Source organism: Anabrus simplex, chromosome 7 (genome assembly GCF_040414725.1).
Source record: "Anabrus simplex isolate iqAnaSimp1 chromosome 7, ASM4041472v1, whole genome shotgun sequence".
In the NCBI taxonomy this organism is placed as follows: domain Eukaryota; kingdom Metazoa; phylum Arthropoda; class Insecta; order Orthoptera; family Tettigoniidae; genus Anabrus; species Anabrus simplex.
In genome coordinates, this window is record NC_090271.1 from 113,266,944 (window position 1) to 113,287,467 (window position 20,524).

General features: G+C 39.2%; 1 long non-coding RNA gene across 1 annotated transcript in view; it reads left to right on the forward strand.

The window, feature by feature from the left end:
• LOC136877317 (uncharacterized) overlaps window positions 1–20,524 on the forward strand; it is a 41,549-nt gene that overhangs the window by 19,864 nt on the left and 1,161 nt on the right. The window contains exon 3 of the long non-coding RNA XR_010860751.2: window positions 3,302–3,433. This is a non-coding gene — a long non-coding RNA (uncharacterized lncRNA). The remainder of the gene's footprint in view (window positions 1–3,301; window positions 3,434–20,524) is intronic.

Below are 20,524 nucleotides of genomic sequence, written 5' to 3' on the forward strand. Positions count from 1 at the left end.
TGAATTCTAAACTAAACAAGATATGGAAACAAAATTTTGCACATACCTTACAGAAGTCCTCTAATATCCTGGAAGGTGTGGTAGCTAATGTCACACTTTCCTTGGCGAATGAGAACACTGCACTTTCCACAAAAATAGCGTGTTTCACTAATAATTTTGTTTTTGAAGCACATTTTGCACCTTCTTGAGGGGAAGTGTACTTTATTTGATGGTAAAACTTCAAGAGAATATGCTCTTTTCTCTTCCCATCGGCCAGTGCCCTTTTTTTGGCGGCAAAATTGCAGGACGTTGACTTGGAGCTTTTGAAGTGGAGGGTGCTGAGATGTTGGAGAGAGGTGACTGTACTTGTATGTCAGGTTCACTTTTTTCCTGGAGCAAGTTCTTAACTACTGCCTGCATGCAGTGGACAATTTACACACGATACATACCCAGCATACTTGCTTTCCTCGTCAACGATTAAAACGAATTTGTTCCAGAGATCACTTGGCGTGTCTTCTCATTTCTGCAGCTCATCTTGATTGTTTTGTAATTTACTTATCACTGTATTTATACCCTCATGCTGCAGTAAAACACAATAAGAGTTATTTCTTTTTTTTTTAACTTCCTTAATGTAATCTGTGTACTAAACATATCATGTGTACCGAGCAAATGGCTGTGCAGTTGGGTCACATAGGTATCAGCTTGGATTTGGGACATAATGGGTTCGAACCCCACTGTCAGAAGCCCTGAAGATGGTTTTCCGTGGTTTCTCATTTTCTCACCAGACACATGCTGGGTCTGTACCTTAATTAAGGCCACAGTTGCTTTCTCCCCACTCCTAGCCCTTTCCTACCCCATTGTCGCCATAAGACCTATCTTTGTTGGCGCGATTGTAAAAATTGTAAAAATACAGGGATGATCCTTCGGGCAATTCTTGGATTAACAATTGACTAGGGTTATCTTCTCTGGAATGGACAACTGGCATCAAGATATCCTGCAACACTGCTGCAGTGCAATCCGTTCCAGGAAGAACATAGGTTACTAATTGCTGCTGTTTCCCAGGGTATGAAAAGGCTGAAATGCTGGGCAATGTCTTAGCATCATATGTTTCAGTCTTGTATCGCATCAGCTTTAGATGAGATGAAACTGGGAGTCTGTGAAGAGGCTCATTGCTTGACAGAAGGTGGCAGCAATAAACGAATGGATATCATAATTTTGAATAGGCCTCCAATAAAATCTGTGGCTCTCAATCCAACCATTCTAATTGAAACAAACATTGAACAGGCTAGAGAGGCTGATGATAAGTGGATCAGTTATCTCCTATGTATTCCTCACTTGAATGAGAGATATAACGCAATTGATGGGACATCCTTCTGTGGACCAGGAAGCTTCTAAGTTGACTGGGTTTGTGTGACAAGCAATATAAGAGCATTTTAAGACAAATCTTGAAGTGTTATGTTATATATTTTGTTTTGTCATTCTGGACCTCCATGGTCACCTTATGTGTAACGCAGACACTGTTCTTTCCCAGATGAATAAAGTATAACAGAATTATGAGGAAATAAGACTAAATTTATTTTTTGGGCAATATAGTGTAAGTCTCAACAAACAGTAAGTACTCTTCTCTACCTCTCAAGTGTCACTCTTTTACTTGATTCGTTCTTGTGCATTTGTGAGTGTATACATTATCCCTGCAAACATTCCTCAAAGAAATGGCCAAGTGATCCTCCCTTTCGTTTTGTGAGGTAACACAGATTCCAATACAATGGTTGTAATTTTGGCATAGGTGGTGGCTATTAGTATTCTCTTTATCTTATATTCTACATCCAGGAAAATGCTGGTATTTTATTAGTGTTGGTTTACTATTGCTCTCATTCATGCTATTTCCAACTTACAGACTATACCATAGATGTTGTTATTTCTTTTAATTTTGTTTTCATTTAGTCTTCTTCCATACACATGATTTTAAAAATATTTATTTTAAAAGATTACTCTCCATGGTCTGAGAAATTAACTAATTAATGAAGAACTTACCAAAGGTTGCAGAGGAATTATAAATTAAATTTTCTTAATGCAAAGTACCAGTACTTGTGTAATAGGAATCTACTAAACTAATAGATGTCTCATGAGTAATAGACAGTATGTGCTCCTCATTTGCTATACAATACCTTCAAATGACTGTAGCTTTGTTGTAAGACAACATTTTTATTACAAACTGCCAGAATATAGGAGAACATCAGTGTTTGACTAACCTGCATTTCAGTCCGCCGAAGTCAATTGCATTCATACTACCAATTTTGTGGGCAGGCCGTCTTACGGAAACAGTGGTTCACAGGAAGAATTTAAGTTTGAGGTATATGTATATATATATATATATATCATTTATTTTACGCCCACATTGGAGCACTGAAATCAATCTATATACAGTCAAGTCTTATGAATATTGGTTACAAATTTGGTTGATTTTTCTTCTTTTGTTCCCAGAAATGTTTCATTCTCTCTGACCTGGCTGTCCATTCTTTGTCAGTTATGTTGTACTGTTTGCGTGTATAGGTACATATTTCAATCGTACTAGTAGAAACCACTATTACTGCAGTCCTATCACTATCATGCTTTATGTGCACTTCTAGCCTAAAAAAAAAAAGGAAGTAAAATTCAGACTTGATTTCAAAGGTCTGTTGTGCTAAACTGCAAACTTTAACAAAAAATAAAAAGTTTGCTATGTACAACTCCTTGGCTGAATGATCAGCGTAATGGCCTTCGATTCAGAGGGATTTTAACTGCATATGGTTAATTCCTCTAGCTTGAGGAGTAGGTGTTTGTAGTAACATGCATCTTTTGGTTTATACATGCCACACTTCTAACTACCACAAAAGCACACGATAGTGAATACATCCCTCTTCAGAGGGTTGGCAATAGAAAGGGCATCCAGCTGTAAAACTATGCCAATTCACACCAAGTGCTGACCTAAGGAAATCGGGAATAAAAGCAAGGAAGAATAATAAAAAGGTCACTTTCTATGAACTCTTGCTTCTTTCTGCTTATTTTACTGCCTGTTTCCTTCATTGTTGCTTTTGGTTCAGCAACTAATATCGTTTTCCCATCTCTTTCACAGTGTCAGTAAAAGACAACTCTGTTTTTCTCTCAGTAAAAGTTTTTTTTTTTTCTTAAACTACAAATTGCGATAAACTGTATGGTAAACACATTTAACAAATGAGAGGAGATGAGCACATAATACAAACTCATTACATATAAGATGGATATGAAGCATCAGAATGTTGCCCCGAGCTGTACATATAAACTTACATTCTTATTTTTACAGATACCAAGGGTGGACGAGCCAACAAAACTGTGGGAAAAAGTTCAAGAATTTGCTGAAAAGCATAAAAAGGATAAATAGAACTATTATGATAGTTTCCTCTTTTCCAGTGGTAGCTTTCATAGTAAATTATGGGTAAGTATTTAGTTTAGCAGTTTGTCATCCGCACATGGTATATACTATATCTGGGGCTTAGTGCTCACATCTCATAATTCCTATATTTTGGCTATGTATTTATCTTTATACAGCTGTCAAAAGAAAAAGTGGCCACTCTCTTGAAGCTAACGAGGGAACACATACATGTGTTACACTCGGATTCGGTTGAAATTTGGTAGGAATATTCATGGGAGGCAGTAGAATGCTATGGTGAAAACTGCATGTGCGCAGCGCAAGTTTAAATGCCAAAATTGAACAAATAAATAGTCGTAAAATTAGAAGTGCTGCGGGAGTATGGAGGTGTGGCGGAGAGATAGGGAGGAGCGAAGCAGCGGACGTGAACCAACCGGGCTGCGTCGAGCTGCGCCAGCAGCCAGGCAGCGTATAGTTAGCGCGTTCCCCTTAACTTCCCGAACAGATGCGCAAAACTTAAATATGAAAACAGCACATGAAACAAGTATACAAAGGACGATGTTTGAACAACGATGCCAATAAGGTTTGAAAAATTACGGGTAACAAGAACTCGGGTGTGAATTTTTCAAACCTTATTGGCATCGTTGTTCAAACATCGTCCTTTGTATACTTGTTTCATGTGTTGTTTTCATATTTACGTTTTGCACATCTGATCGGGAAGTTAAGGGCAACGCGCTAACTATACGCTGCCTGGTTGGTTCACGTCCGCTGCTTCACTCCTCTCTACCTCTCCGCCACACCCCGATACTCCCGCGGCACTTCTAATTTTAAGACTATTTATTTGTTCAATTTTGGCATTTAAACTTGCGCTGGGCACATGCAGTTTTCACCTTAGCATTCTACTGCCTCCCACGAATATTCCTACCAAATTTCAACCGAATCTGAGTGTAACACATGTATGTGTTCCCTCGTAAGTCCTTTTCAGGTCCCTTCTGTACTATTAAGAGACAGGCAATGTTACATGTTGCTGGGCCATGGTCTGACATGGCCTGGTATCTGTTGTTTTAATGAACCAGTTCGGCATGTTATTGTTGTGGCATAGTGGTAACCTATTTAACCGGTATTCATAAGTTTGTACATTCAAACACAATCTGCTTCTTTTTTTTTTTTTTTTTTTTTTTTAAGAGAGAAAATTAAATGCTCCGTCTCTCACATGACTGTTTCAGTAATTAACACCAGGTTCATAAATTCATTATGACATGACTATATAATTATTTATTATAATATTTTGGCTACAGATAGAGAGAATGAAATATATTATTCCCAATAGAAATATCTTTTGTAATATTAACAAATAACTTAGTGTTGTTTGCCTTAGAAAATTCAAGCAGTTAAAAGTTAAAAAAAAAAAAGAAGCCACATTTCAATATTTAATTCATTTTCCTCCCAACAGTCGCAAGTCACATCTTGCTGTTGAGATGGCATGGAGTTGACTAGTCTTTTCAACAATTGTTCTCAGCCATAGCATCCCGGACGAGTTTCCACAAATCATCAGGACATCCATGTCTTGGCAGGGGATTGGGCCAATTTCTCCGAATATGCTTATTTACTTGTGCCCATATACAGGTAGACCTCATTATAGGCGATAGTTACGTTCCGTGGAATTGCCGCGCATACCGAATTAGCGTAAATTGAGAGCCATTTTATATGTAAAATTTAGGGTTAGGTTTCCATTTACTCGCATATTAAGTTTAAAATAGCAGAGATTCTTAGTAATTTTACAAAAAATAACCATTATCATGTTTCTGAAACACATTTTAATGCACTGAAAAGCACAATAATAAACTAAACTCTGCATACCAGCTCTTGGCTTTAGCTTGAACAGCAGCTCCAGAGAGGGGCATGTGTTGTTAGTTGTAATGGTCAGTCCAATCCATTCTTTCTACCGCTTCTGAGTGAGATTTGTTCACTAGTCACATTTAAGTTAGTAGATGATTGAGCAGTTTTTCGAATTGATTCCGCATTGTCACAAGTAGTTCTCACAGTGGATTTACCAAGTCCCAAAGCACTCTGAATGTCAACAATATACTCGCCTTTCTCATAGCAATCCAAAACTTCTAACGAATACGACTTTGGTACGCGCTTCTTTCCTTCAACGGGCACACTTTCTTTCCTTTTACCCTGCGTTTTAAACTAAACCTGTCAAGAGCAACTTCACAGCCCTACTGACCGGAACTGGCGAGTCACGACACGACAAACACGACAGAAGATGTGTGCGTAGAGATGCGCTTGCCCCGTTTAACCTCGGCATGCGATGTAGTGTACGTTGCAGAGTTTGGCACGCATGTCTGTACCTGCCTTAAGGCATTACAGCTTCCCTGTACTGTTAACAGATAGCAGCACTAGACTTAAAACCAAAATCGCGGATAACAAAGCCGGCCAGTACCAAATCTGGCAAACTAGGAGAGAACCAACGGCTACGGGTGGATGAGCTCTCCCTTAGTAGGTTTGATGAAGAGTTTGTGTAGGAAGTGACACATAAATTCATCAAGTTCAGGACACTCTCTTGCCCTTGGGGTGGAAAACTTCCCCTAAAGGCAGATGAACCATATTTGGTCAATGGCATAGAAAGTCCTCAACGGCAGACCAGGCATAAGGACAGTAAGTCTCTCCTTGGCTGGAATGGCAGACGAAGGCTGCAGTGACTAGGAACCCTTCAATTGTCTTGCATCGGTTTGCCATTGAAAACAGTTCTTAAGTCATCAAGTACAATGCGTTTGTTGAAGTGCAGCAACACTCTCACTCAAAAAGAATCTCATGCACAGCAGTCTTCCAAGAACAGATTGACTCTTCCAAAAGTCCTGCAGCAATCAGGAAGTTGCGACGGGGGCAGGATTGTGATGTCTGGAAGCCTCTAGTGATAACTTGGCACGTAGGCGGTAGATGTGTGATCGGTCGTCTTGCTTAGGATTGTAGCTGTAGAGCAATTCGGTTGCTGCATCTACGACTGAGCAGTCCTATTTAGGGTCCACTCTGCTCACCACATGGGGAAGGAGCTAGACAAGATGCCCTAAACATAGTTAGCCACTTCTAGTACTGATTGGTTAGCCGCGTCTAATGTTATCACCTTGATGCAGTCGAACAAGAAAGAAATTATATTTTGCTACATGGAACGTAAGAACACTTAATGATGACCCTTCAAATGAGAGACCCGAAAGGAGAACAGCCCTTGTGGGTATAGAGTTACAAAGATACAATATCGACATAGCAGCACTCCAGGAGACCCGTCTTGCTGAAAAAGATCAGTTGAATGAAAACAGAGCAGGGTACACTTTCTTCTGGAAGGGTAAACCTACCAACGAACACATGGAGTAGGCTTTGCTATCAAGAATAAGCTTCTCAGAGACCTGCTGGAGCTTCCAACTGGACGTAATGAACACATCATAACATTAAGACGTCGATTAAATGGCGACCAGCATGCCACAGCAGTTTGCACATATGCCCCCACATTAGACTCTGATGATGACATCAAAGAAACATTCTATTCATATCTGGATGACATCCTATCAAACATCAGTCGCCTAGACAAAATCATCTTGCTTGGTGATTTTAATGCCAGAGTGGGAAAGGACCATAAAGTATGGAATGGTGTCATTGGCAAGGAGGGAGTTTGCAGTGAAAACTCCAATGGTATTAGACTCCTCTCAAAATGTGCTGAGCATGGGTTGATAATCACCAACACCATCTTTCGCCAAAGGGATCGCTTCAAAACATCGTGGCAGCATCCTAGATTGAAACACTGGCACCTCATTGACTATATAATCGTCTGCAAGCGATGTTCTCATCACCAATGCAATGACGGGAGCTGATGACTGTTGGACAGATTACCGACTTATTAGATCAGTGATGCATTTGCCACTGTCCACCCAGAGGAGGAAACAACAAAAGAGCTTCAGACATACTTTTGACACCGAGATGTTTGGCAATATAGGAATTACTTCAAAATACAGAGAGCTCCTTCATCGGATTTTGCTGAAGGAATATCATCCTAATGTAACGCAACACTGGGAGAGTCTGAAGACCACTATTCAAGATGCTTGCAAAGAAACAGTAGGATATAAGACCAGAAAACATCAGGACTGGTTTGATGAAAATGATTAAATTGAAGCATTGATCTCAGAGAAGAGAAAAGCCTTGCAAGCATGGCGAAGGGACATGAACTCCCACTTTAAGAAACAAGCCGTAAGTATTGCCAAAGCAAATGTCCAAAGAAAAACCCGTGAGCTCAAGAATGCATGATGGACAGCAAAGGCAAAAGAGTTGCAATATCTAGCAGATAAAGATTCATGGCAGTTCTTCCAAGCGACAAAAGCCGTTTATGGTCCCACCACCTTTGGGAGGAATCCTCTTTGGTCCAGCGATAAGAGTACACTTTTAAAAGATCAGTACTCCATCATGAATAGGTGGAAAGAGCATTTTGAAGGATTCAATTATCAATGAACAGGTGTATGATATATTAAAACAAGCTCCCATCAATGACGAACTTAGCTCCCCACCAACACTAGATGAAGTTAAGCATGCTGTCAATCAACCAAAGCATCACAAAACGTCTGATCCTGATGGTATACCAGTGGAAGCTCTCGAAGAAGGAGGTGAGGAACTAATAAGACACATACATGAACTGATTGTCAAAATTTGGAGCACAGAAGAAATGCCTCCTGATTTCAGAGAGTCTGGTAGTTCCCATATTTAAGAAAGAGGATCGAACAAACTGCAATAACTATCGGGGAAAATCCTTACTGTCATGCCTGGGAAAGCTTATTGCTCGAATCTTGGCAAATCGTATTGCACCCTTGGTAGAGAAAATACTTCGAGAAAGTCGGTATGGCTTCAGGCCTGCTAGAGGAACCACAGATATGATATTCACAGCACGTCAACTTCAGGAAATATGTAGAGAACAAAATAGACCTCTTTATATTGCCTTTATTGATCTTGCTTAGGCATTTGACTCAGTAAACCAAGAAGCTTTGTGGAAAATTTTAGCTGTATATGGTTTTCCGCAGAAATTTATTGCCATCTTGAAATTGCTCTACAGTGACATGATGGCAGCTGTCATTGGCAACAGCTCTATTGGAGAGCCATTCCATATCAATACCGGTGTTAAGCAAGGCTGTGTGATAGCCCCCACTTTGTTTTCCTTGTATGTTGCCGCTGTCATGGAACTTATTTGAGCCATTTAAAGGCAGGAACTCTGACACCATCTGCAGCATTACTTGAGTTACAGTACGCTGATGATAATGCTGTTGTAGCTCAGACACAAGAAGAGCTTGTTATAATCCTGAATGCTTTTTCTGTTGCGTACAACAAGATCGCACTCAAACTGAATACCATCAAAACACAGATCCTATACCAACCAGCCCCTGGGGAAGGTCAAAGAGATATCAATGTAACAATTGATGGAGTGAGCCTTCAAGTTGTAAACACCTTCCCATACTTTGGCAGCACCCTCTCATCAAGCGGAAACATGGATTCAGAAATCCAACACAGAATTAACCGTGCAGGAGCATCCTTTGCTAAGTTAAGATCTCAAATTTTTGACAATCATGATGTCAGTATCACAACAAAAATTCCTGTGTACAATTCTGTTATAGTTTCAACCTTACTCTACGGATCTGAATCCTGGACATGCTACAGTCGACACCTCAAGAAGCTGGAACAATATCATCAGCGTTGCTTGAGAAGAATACTGCAAATAACTTGGCAAGACAGGCGCACAAATATCAGCGTACTTGAACAGGTACACACCACCAGTATAGAATTGATGGTTCTAAGACGCCAGCTACAATGGACTGGGCACATAGTTCGCATGCCCAATAATTGCATTCCCAAACAAGTGTTTTACTCTGAGCTATTAGTAGGTAAACGCTGTGTAGGCGGTCATAGGAAGTGATTTAAAGATGTAATCAAGGCTAACATGAAGAGATGTAACATTGATGTTGATAACTGGGAGAAATTAGCCCTTGACCGTTCATCCTGGAGATCACTAATCCATTACGGCACACTATCTTTTGAAGAAAACTGCCGACGTACAGAGAATGACAAGAGGCAACATAGGAAAGAAAAAGTGCTGAGGAGACATAGAATAACATGACTCCTCCACCTGGGACTACCTGTCATCACTGTGGCAAATTGTGTAACTCCCGCATTGAACTGTATAGTCACCTCCAAACGCATAGATGAAGAGACATCCTGCCTGGAAGACAAACCTACTCGATTACAACTGTTTGCTATCATCATTCTATGAAGAAGTTGCTTCCAGAAATTGCGACAAAATATTTCAAGAAGGCAGGATTTCATATGTCGGAAATTGCTACTGATATTAAAAACAGAGGATGACAATCAGGTCTTGCAAAACTGGGTGAATGAAGATGCTTTTGCAACTGTAAGACAGGACTATACTGGGTGATATGAATAAAAATGAGATGCTTCTCATGAGACAGATCACAAAAGTGTGAAATTGAAGTCACTTGTGAGATCTTGCCTTGCAGATGGATCTCCTTCCCTTGAGATTTATCTAACTCACTGACTTGGATTCTGTCAGCTCACACTGCAGTTGTATAAATAAATACAGGAAGGATTTTAAACATCCCATGCTGTAGCTTAATCTTTATATTTCTACTAATTTAGTTTACTTGAGAACAAAGGCGATAGAGGATGAAAGTACAGAGTTTGACTCGTTTTGTCAAGATTATACAAAAGCACATTGAAGTGATCTTTACAAAGACTCAGCTTCCCACAGTGCGCAGGAGCTGCCTGAATGGGTTGCATATGCGACCTTTTAAATACAGAGTTAACAGAGGTCCTAATCTCAAAAGAGATCATAAATATGAAAAATCATGTCATACAGAGAAAAAATGTTAAGCTTTTAAAAATATACTGGCAAATAAGTGTGACTACTGAAAATCTTGAAAAACGGTTTGTTGTATTTTGTGAACAGGAAAAATTTGCTAATGTATAAATAACCTTTGTTTGTACTGTGTAAATAAAATATTGTACAGAATAATTAAAAAGAATTAAATTCTTTTGTAATTAGTTGCTCACAAGATTTTAAAAATTGGATGGTTGTATGTTCTTGCATTTTTATGGTTTGTTTTAGAGTTTATGGCGCATGTAAATCCTGGTCCTAATCATCATCTTTATTATTCTAATAATATCATTCAAACTAAATATGAACTCTCCTACCAACAAAGATTTATTCTTGTACAGCATGTCTTCTTTCCTAAACTACCACTTTAGCAGCGACTTCTCCCAACTATTAATTCTATTATCATCTTGTACTACACATGGCAGATGCTACCCACCATCATCCGAGGGTCTGCCTTACAAGGGCTACACTAGACTAGAAATAGCCACACGAAATTAAAATCACAGTCGTGGATGAAATCCACATGTGTATAAAGCAGAACATGGGAAGGAAAACAATAATAGCTCTTTGCATATAACATAGTGATATATGGAACAAAATGGAAATATAAGTAAAAGAGCAAGTTATTGGATGAAATCAGGTATTAAAAAAGTGTGGAATGAAAATAAGCGGAGAGAAGAGTAAAACAGTAGTGGGCCGATGACCTCAATATTAGGCCCCTTTAAACAAGCATTATCACAAAACAGTAGTGATGACAAGAGGTAGGAAGGGGAGGATAGAAGTAAATGGGAAATCAATAAAAGCTTCAATACTTCGGAAATGTAATCACAGGAAATTGGAAAGAGAATACAACAAGCAATTGGCTCTTACCAGAGTGCAGGGAATTACTGTGGAACAAAGAAGTTCCAAGGAAATGCAAAACCATTTTGTATTTGACGTATTATGTACCGATATTGCCATATGCAGCAGGAACATAGACAACAACAAAACGAGACAAGAGCAGAGTTCCGGTGGTTGAGATGAAATTTCTTAGAGGTATGCTAGGGAAGACAAGAAAAGATAGAATCAGAAATTAAAAGATTGGAAATAGGATTTGAGTTTCAAAACTACACAACAGGATAGAACCAAGCAAACTAAAATAGTATGAACAAATAATGCAAAGGGGAGAAGACAAGAGTACCAAAGAAAGTATTTAAGGAGAGACCACAAGGAAGGCTTCATAAGAGGTGGAGGAAAGTATAGAGAGACAGGCAATGATGTAGGTCCTTGATTCATAACGCAACCCAGGAGAGAAATGGAACTGAAGAACAACACAGCAGATGACAACCAAAGGCAATTTTTCTGTGAATTATTTTATTTAATAGGATTGGGAAACGACATCACAGCTGTCAAGCACCTTTCTCTTCCAACACATTCTTTGGTGATACAATCTCACTTCCAGACTTTAGCATTCTAAAAAGGTGTCATGATCCACGGTGCTATCCTGTGTTTCACATCACCCAGAATAAGTGCATCAAGATCTAACTAGACTTATCAGCACTCTCCTTCAAAGCCACAGGTTTTTTTGTTGACTTCCAAGGTCAGCACAGAAAAGTGGCCTACCTCAGGGGAACATAGATCTTTCTCTTCAGCAACGGCTGAGATCCTGAGGATATCTGGTGCTTACTGTCTCACCAGAAAAGGCAAGAATGGAGCTGTGGAAGAATAGGAACCCTCACCTCTGCAGATGGATGACAGCAGCTGAGCAGTTACCATCTGGACATAATGAAAGCTGGCTGGTGTGGAAGTCCCTCAATAGGCTACAATCAGAAGTGGAAGGATCCAGGGATAACTTGAAGAAATGTGGGTTCAGTACAAGTAATACAAGGTGTGAATGTGGACAAGAACAAAACCACGAGCGACATGCTTCAGTGCCCTCTTGCACAGAGGATGATCTCCTAAAATCCACTCAGAGTGCATAGGACATGCGTAATACGATCTCGCACGTCATGTTTTGTATACTTCAAACTGACTTGTACATTAACTGTTAATTTGTATGTTTTTGACTCGAGTATAATAATAGTGCTGGCCCCGTGGTGTAGGGGTAGCGTGCCTGCCTCTTACCCGGAGGCCCCGGGTTCGATTCCTGGCCAGGTCAGGGACTTTTACCTTGACCTGAGGGCTGGTTCGAGGTCCACTCAGCCTACGTGATTAGAATCAAGGAGCTATCTGACGGTGAGATGGCGGCCCCGGTCTAGAAAGCCAAGAATAAGGGCCGAGAGGATTCATCGTGCTGACCACACGACACCTCGTAACCTGCAAGCCTTCGGTCTGAGCAGCGGTCGCTTGGTAGGCCAAGGCCCTTCAAGGGCTGTAGTGCCATGGGGTTTGTTTGTTTGTAATAATAATAGTGCATTTGCTTGGTTGGCAGCCTTTATTCTGTGTTCTCCATATTCTTGCATTTTTAAACTGAGAAACCCTTTTCTGTTATGTGTGGTTCTCTTATTAACACAAGGGTGCAATAAACTGCTTGTATAGCATTAGGTAATATTTATTTTTTTCACCACATTTGCATTTTCTAATACTTGTGTAGTTCTTGGAAATTTCATTTAGGCATCTTGATGTGACCTAAATGCTCTAAGTACCTGCCAGAACATCAAAATCTTCGACTATGTCCCTTTGAAAACTGAGATCACATGCATCACTTTTCTCTCTTTCTCTTCATTTGTAACTCTTGTCTAGTGTATTGGCTCCAAAAAATGAGTTAACCCTTCCATATTTTGTTTCTGGAACTGATAGAGAATTTTATAATTATGATCAAGAGAATCTCTCCATGCTTGATGATTTTTTTTCCTTCGTTGATAAACGATCATATATCCTCTACACATTTCAAATGAGCTTGCTGTCACTTTGAGTAACCTAACGGCCAGTCTCAAGAAATTCAGAGATCCACCTCCTGTTTATTCATCTGCAATTGGAGATGCAATTCACAGGGCCAGAGGTCATTGCTGAAATGAAGTGTTTTTATAAGCGAGATGCATCTCAGGCTTGTTCATATTACATATTGACACTGACAAGCGGGTGCTAAATTAACCCTAGACCGGATATCGATACCATAGTTGAGAATCTTCAGGAAAAAGAAGGGCAGGATGATGACATTGTGTTCGAAGAAGGGGCGATTGAATGCATATTGAAGATGCCACCAGAAGTTTAAAAAAGAAACTACAGGAATTTGCCTTAAAGGATGATTTGATTTGAATATATTTGGTGCAATTTGTAAGGGCAAGGTTTTAGTGAAAAGTCATGCAATCAAGAATAAGACCACTATAATTTTAAAAAAATCACCATTTTGCAAAAATACGAGTAGTAGCGTGAAGTTGTGGATGTTGCGACAAACAAACAGAGTACCCATTATATTACTGAATTCATGAGCTGTGCTATAAAGGAAAGGCTTATTTTCACCAATAAATTGATAATTGATGTATAGTTGAGGTGGTAGTCATCTTCAGTACACTGATGTCATGAAAGATTACCATATTCTGTGAAATGATAACGATGTTTTTTTAATGTATCGAACTGAAAATGTAAAATGTTACAGCCTTATTCATAACTTTATATTAACTGCAGACAATTTAATGAAACTTGTTGCAAATTTATTTCAAAACAAAATTTTTAAGACAGAGTACAATGAGTGATTGTTTTGTTTTTGTCCAATTATATTTATTTAATTTACTCAACAATGTTGACATTGCCAATTAAGGCTTTCACTGCTGCAGATCTAAATATCTCAGCAATAGAACCAGCTTTTGGATTGTTAGGTGCAATGGCATGTTCTGGGCAAAACTTTGCACACGGCCTGATTTTACCTAACCCCAGCCTGTGTGCCATTGGTATGCAGTCTTGGAAAGGCATGCCAATTGAACTGTTTAGCCCAAATGACACCATCAGGGCGAAACTCTGAATACGCATGCAGCCTAACAACCTGAAAACTGGTTCTATTATGATGCTGACATTTCTTTCACATATTAAAAAAAACTGTTGATTGTTGACAAGACATATCTTTGAAACTATACTCATCATTTTTCAGCTCCAGTCTCCTGGGTGTGGTGTACAAGCACTCACCACTTCTTCCTGTCAAAGTATAGTTTCTGTTCCTCTATATCCTTCCACTAGGTATTCCTCTTGTTGACCTCCAATTTCTCTGTGTCTATTCATCAATTCCTTGCCCCCGCCTTTTCACTTCTCTGTCAAAGTAATTCCTTGCTGTTCATCATCATAACATGTCCAAACCACTGTAACCTGAGTCTTCTTAAAAGCTCGGTAACAGATATTTTGATTCATTGTTCTGATGACTGGATTTTACTATTTGCCTTGTTATGTAGGGTACATGTTTTGAGTCCATAATGGGGAAATGGAATGAAGTAGGAATAGAACATGGTCAGTTTTGCTTTTTGGGGTATTTTATCATCCCAGAGTAGATTTCTTACTTGAAATAAAATTGAGAAGCCTTTCCAAGTCCCTATAAATATCCTTTGGTTTACTGTGTTTTCTTTTGAAATGATACTCTCCAAGTTATTTGAAGTTAGAAACAGACTAATGGAATTCCCTCCAGGAAAATATTTGAATCTGTCGGAACATCTGCAAATATTAGTGTGTTAGCATCTTTGCAATGTTCTTTGATGGATTTTATGATCCGATCCATAACAATGATGAACAGGGTTGGTGACAAGGCACTTCCCTGCTGGACTACTCTTTTGGTTTCAAATCAGTCTGATCGTCCATCCCTTACTTGGACATAACTTAAGCACTTTGATGAAGTAATGATGTGTTATCAAATCAGGAAGTTTGGCACACCTATACCTTCTAGGCATTCCCAGATTATCTCTCTAGGCACACTGCCATAGGCCTTCTTGATGTCCATAAAAACCATCAGCAAGTTCTTACCATATTCCCAGTACTTTTCTGTTAGCATTCTGACAGCAAATATCAGGTCTGTAATGATCTGGTTCTTCCTGAACCCCTGTTGCTCCTTCTCCATTAACGGTTCAACTATATTCCTGATTCTTCTTTCAATTATCTTCTCCAAAAGTTTGAGTGAGAAAGTAATGTGACCCATATAATTTCTGTATTTCTTCCTGTTTCCTTTTTTATACAGGGGGATAGTGATACCTTTCATCTGGTTCTCTGACATCTTGTTCTCTTTCCAGATGACAGAGAGTAAGTACTCTATACAACCATTGTATGCCTTGTGCTCCTATATCATGTCAGCAGTGAGACATCAAACTCGGGGGACTTAGCACTTCTCATGTTCTTCAGCTCAGACTCCACTTCCAGCCAAGTTAGTTGGTGTTGTGCTCCATCACTCGCACGTAAATTGCAGTCTTCAATGATATCATTTCAAAGACTTTTTCTATTTAATAAAGTATTGAAATAGTTCTTCATTTCTTCTCTGATGCCTTGATCTGTCTTCGCCAGATTCTCATTACCTGTTTCCAGTGCAGTGATATTGCCATGCTCACTTCTATTCTTGACTGGGTTTATAAAGCAACTTCCTATTACTTTCACATTCCTCTGTTAGCCTAGTAGTGAACTTGTCCCAGCACCTTTCCTTTTCTTCTTTAATCAGTTTCTTGTTGTGGTACTCCTGTGCCAGATACTGAATTTCATCTTCTTGGTTGATTTCTTTCTTTCACAGCAGGTTTCACCCTCTCATTCCACCATCCTTTTCCCTGAATATTGCATTTGTCTTTCCACAAAGTGATCCGGCTTCTGAAACCATTGTGTTCTTGAATGACAGCCACTCTTCTTCTACTTTTGGGGGGGGGGGGGGGGGGGGGGCTGAGATCTTTCTTTGGTATTCTTCTTTCTTCTCATCTTGTCCTAGCAACCAGGTCTTTATCTTTGGCATTTTCTTGCGCTTGACATTCTGCACATGGACGTTCCCAATGTGCACAACCAAAAGCCGGTGATCATCTTCGAGACTTTCACTTGAAATAACTTTTAACATCAGTGATGAACTGGCTAGCACATCTATCGGTTATTATATATGTTAACATTGATGCTTTCACAGCCTGTACTTTTAGGCTTGATATTATTATATAGTCTATCACTGTCCTCTGCTTCCCATCCCGACTGTAGCATGTGATTTTATGGCTGTCTCTCTTCTGAAACCAAGAGTTTTGTATGCTCAGGTTATTCTGTGAACTAGCACTAACCACTAGAGGGGGGCCAGTTGATTTTATAACTAACAGCAAGTTTTATCCAGATTTCAATTAGAACACTACACATTCATTAGATTGGCAGCCATTTAAACAGAGTATGGTGATGGCATGATGTCAGGGTTACTACCCTTTCTTTTCCCTAGACATGAAGACCATCTCCAACAGTATACTGCAGATGGTCATGAATATACCCACTAGATACCACAGTGGATAGATTTACAATCGCAGTGATCAATAAAATCTATGGATATGGCATAAAACATCTAGTCTCGCATTTTGCACAAGCGACTGATGCGACAATGCTATCAGTCGCCCTGAATTATTTAAAAAGTCCACTTTTATTTTGCTATTCATTATGATAGTATTTAGAGGGTATTTTCTTAAATCCAGATGTAGTGATCCGAAAGAAGCTAACTCCTAATTCTACTGTATAGTTTGTAACTTTTTTTGATGAATACTAATTAAATAGAATCATGAATAAAAATATATAAATAAAATTACTCAAAAACTTAATAAAATTAATAAGCATAATTAACCGAAATGTCCGTAGTATGGGCGCCAGAGTTCACCAGAATGGATCCCTCGAATTTAGATAAGCGCATGATAGACTTTATATCCCAGGGCATGTACATAATGCTGCGTACTGGTACATCTGCTGCAGGCCTTACCTAACCTCCTGAAAACGACTAATTAGGTAGGAACTGCACCTAGGTTTATCAATAACACTGATTCTAAAATAGCTAACTATATTCTGAACAAATTCCGTGCATGAGCACCTCATCAACATACAACATTATACATATAATACACACATAAAATATTGCTGGAAGACTCCATATTTACAACAACAACAACAATAATGAAAATCGTGGGAAAACGAAAGCGAGAACTAAGCTACCATTTGCAGATAGTCCGATGAACAATGTACATGTATGAAGATAAATACCCTTCACTGTCTCTACATCAGTTCGACTTACCGATTCTCATAATCGGCAGTTATCACATCACATAGATACTGTACCTTGTACTACTGTGTTCACATATTTTAACACTTGTTGTAAAGATATATACACACGTCTGTCGATCCTCAACATAAATTATTGAAAGTCTGAGATAGCTTTCACCAACATATAATGCTAGGCCGCCACAAGTGCTACAATACTTAATGCGCAAGCACTCTCCACAATCAGTCACTTTCCACGAACATAACAAGACTACGCTCCACGAACGTTTGAAGTCCAGTCCATTGCAGCCGTGCCACTCCAGTACCGTGTATCAGCACCACTTCCTTCCCGTACAGTGTCAGTTGTCGTTCCTTCATACAGTCACCTCTACAATCACCCTTACAACGTTTCCTTACAATGTTTCTAGGTTGCCGCCGTATCATCAACCTTTATAGACATCAACATCCCCTCCTCTCAGATGATACGTCTGGATTGGTTCTTGCCAGCCAATCATGAGTGAACCTCTTCTTTCTCCCAAGTTATAAACAAACACTCAGGAGTTTTACATGAATCATCAAATTTCCCTGGTACAACAACAAGCTCATCTCATCAGGCTGGGATATATACATGACTAATGGAATTTCCTGACACAAGTACATCACAACAGACACTGGGGTAGCCATATGACTCATTCAAATTACCAGAGTTATTACAGCAATGTTTTCCCACTCGTGCAAAACAAATTACTCATACCTACATATGTGGATATCTTCCAGCTTACCAATATAAATGGCAAAGTATACAAATGAAATAATAATAATAATAATAATAGAATACAGACAATAATATCTCTAACTTCTACATATAATTCTGGGGTGTGATATATGTACTATCACAAGTTTCAAAGATGGTTATATATTGTACTGGAGTGGGAAACCTAATGAAGTCAGAAATGGAGTTGCTTTCATTCTCCACAAAGATGATGTGCAGACGGACATAAGTTATGAGGGACAGAATCATTAAAATGAAACTGCATGTTGGCTGGGTATTCCATACCTTTCTCCAAATATATGCCTACCAGGCAGGCTGCCCTGCAGATGAAAAAGATCAGTTGTAGATCTTTTTTTTTTTTTTCTATTTGCTTTACGTCGCACCGACACAGATAGGTCTTTTGGCGACGATGGGACAGGAAAGGGCTGGGAGTGGGAAGTGGCCATGGCCTTAATTAAGGTACAGCCTCAGCATTTGCCTGGTGTGAAAATGGGAAACCATGGAAAACCATTTTCAGGGCTGCCGACAGTGGGATTCGAACCTACTATCTCCCGAACCGTGTATATCTAGAGGACCAAATAGAGGAAGACATCATCACAGTTATGGGAGACCTGAATGCCCAGTTGGGACAAATGGGCAAGGATGCGAAGACGCCATAGGCCCCCATGGCTATGGTGGCAGAAAACCTGATTACAACTGATAGGGTTAGGCCAGGCATGGCATTGACCTTAATATACCAAAGATTGTTATAACTAAACTTTCCCTCATGAACTGCCTGTGTGGAAAACCAGTGGTGAACATGAAACGTAATCCACACATTGCCAAGAACATACAGAAAAAAATAATGCATAAGCAAGTTCAGTATGACTGGTTGTTATGAACACATCCGTCAGGCTACAAAGTTGGCAAGCATAGGAGAGCATCTCCATTGGTATGTCTCCTACCTCTCTTGATATGCTCTCTTCCAATGAGCACATGTATGAACATTACCCTGATAACCCTGCCTTTCAGGTATGGTTAACCCCACAAATCTTGTAGCCCATAATCTGGACATCTTTGGTATGCGTACTATGAATAGCTTCTTGTCTAGGGTGGGTTAGGGAGGGAACACTTTAACTGTAATCACCCATATTGCTGTTGGTGATGAAACTACTGATCATGGTTAGATTTCGGTTCATCAGAAAGCACAGTATGTGATGAGACGCACTACTTATGGACACTGGAGTGTGAAGCTTGTTTGAAATTGTTTCATTTTCATAATGTCATTTGGTAGATTTCACGACACTGACAGTTAAATGTTTTTCAACAGTTTACAGCTTTGTGTTGTGGACATTGCAAATTTGTATGTATGACTGTAGTGTAAGTTTTGCGCATTACTATCTCTGCCGCATCTGATTATTCATTTTAGATTTTTATTTACATAAAGGGATGGCTTTCATTCTTACATTGGTATTGGAGCACTTGCTTGGGGGATAGAGATTATTTGAATTGGTGATTGGAAAAAGGAAGAATGTCCAATTTAATCAGTTGTGTAGCTTTACAGCTTGCAATGTGTCACAAACCTCCAGGATGAATAATTTCAATAATAATAATAATAATAATTTCAGTGCTGTTTAGTTTCTTCTAATTTTCTCAATCACGGATTCATTTATATTTTTGAGTTACTCTCAATTATAAAACCTCATTGCATGGGCGTATGGAAGATCAGATTCTGATCCCAGAAGTAGCAGTTGGCAGTGAGGCAAGATTGACCTTATGGTATAGAAAGACTTACCCTGATGCTAGATCTGTAAAGAGTAAATATAATACACATATCTTGCACAGACCTGATCCATCACAAGCATCCAGAAAAAATAAATAATTAACCAATAGTACACACCATACTTACCCAAATGATCCATACTGTACTACATGCACTTTCCTGTAAACAAAAGCAGTTTACATTCCTCTATTAGTTTTGGGTTTGTAGCAAAGCCTAGCCGTTGTTACTAAATCCATCTGCAAATAATGACATATTTCACCAAGCGTCCTTGTGCTCTATCTAAGCCTTCAGTAGCCAGTGTAATGTCATTTCATTTGCTAACAGTTGTCAATCAATGCCACATGGAGTTCTGGGTTTAGGCCTAATGAGTAGATTTTTTGAGAAAACTATTAAAGGAACACAACCTCAAACCTTTTCTTAGTCTTGCAGCAACTATTACAGTTCCACATACTATTCTCTTCCACCCAGGCAGTATTCCATCATCCATAAACAATTTTTTGAAAAATGTGAATTCTTAAAATTGTGTTCTTTAGGGAAGTCAAGGGACTGTGGGAG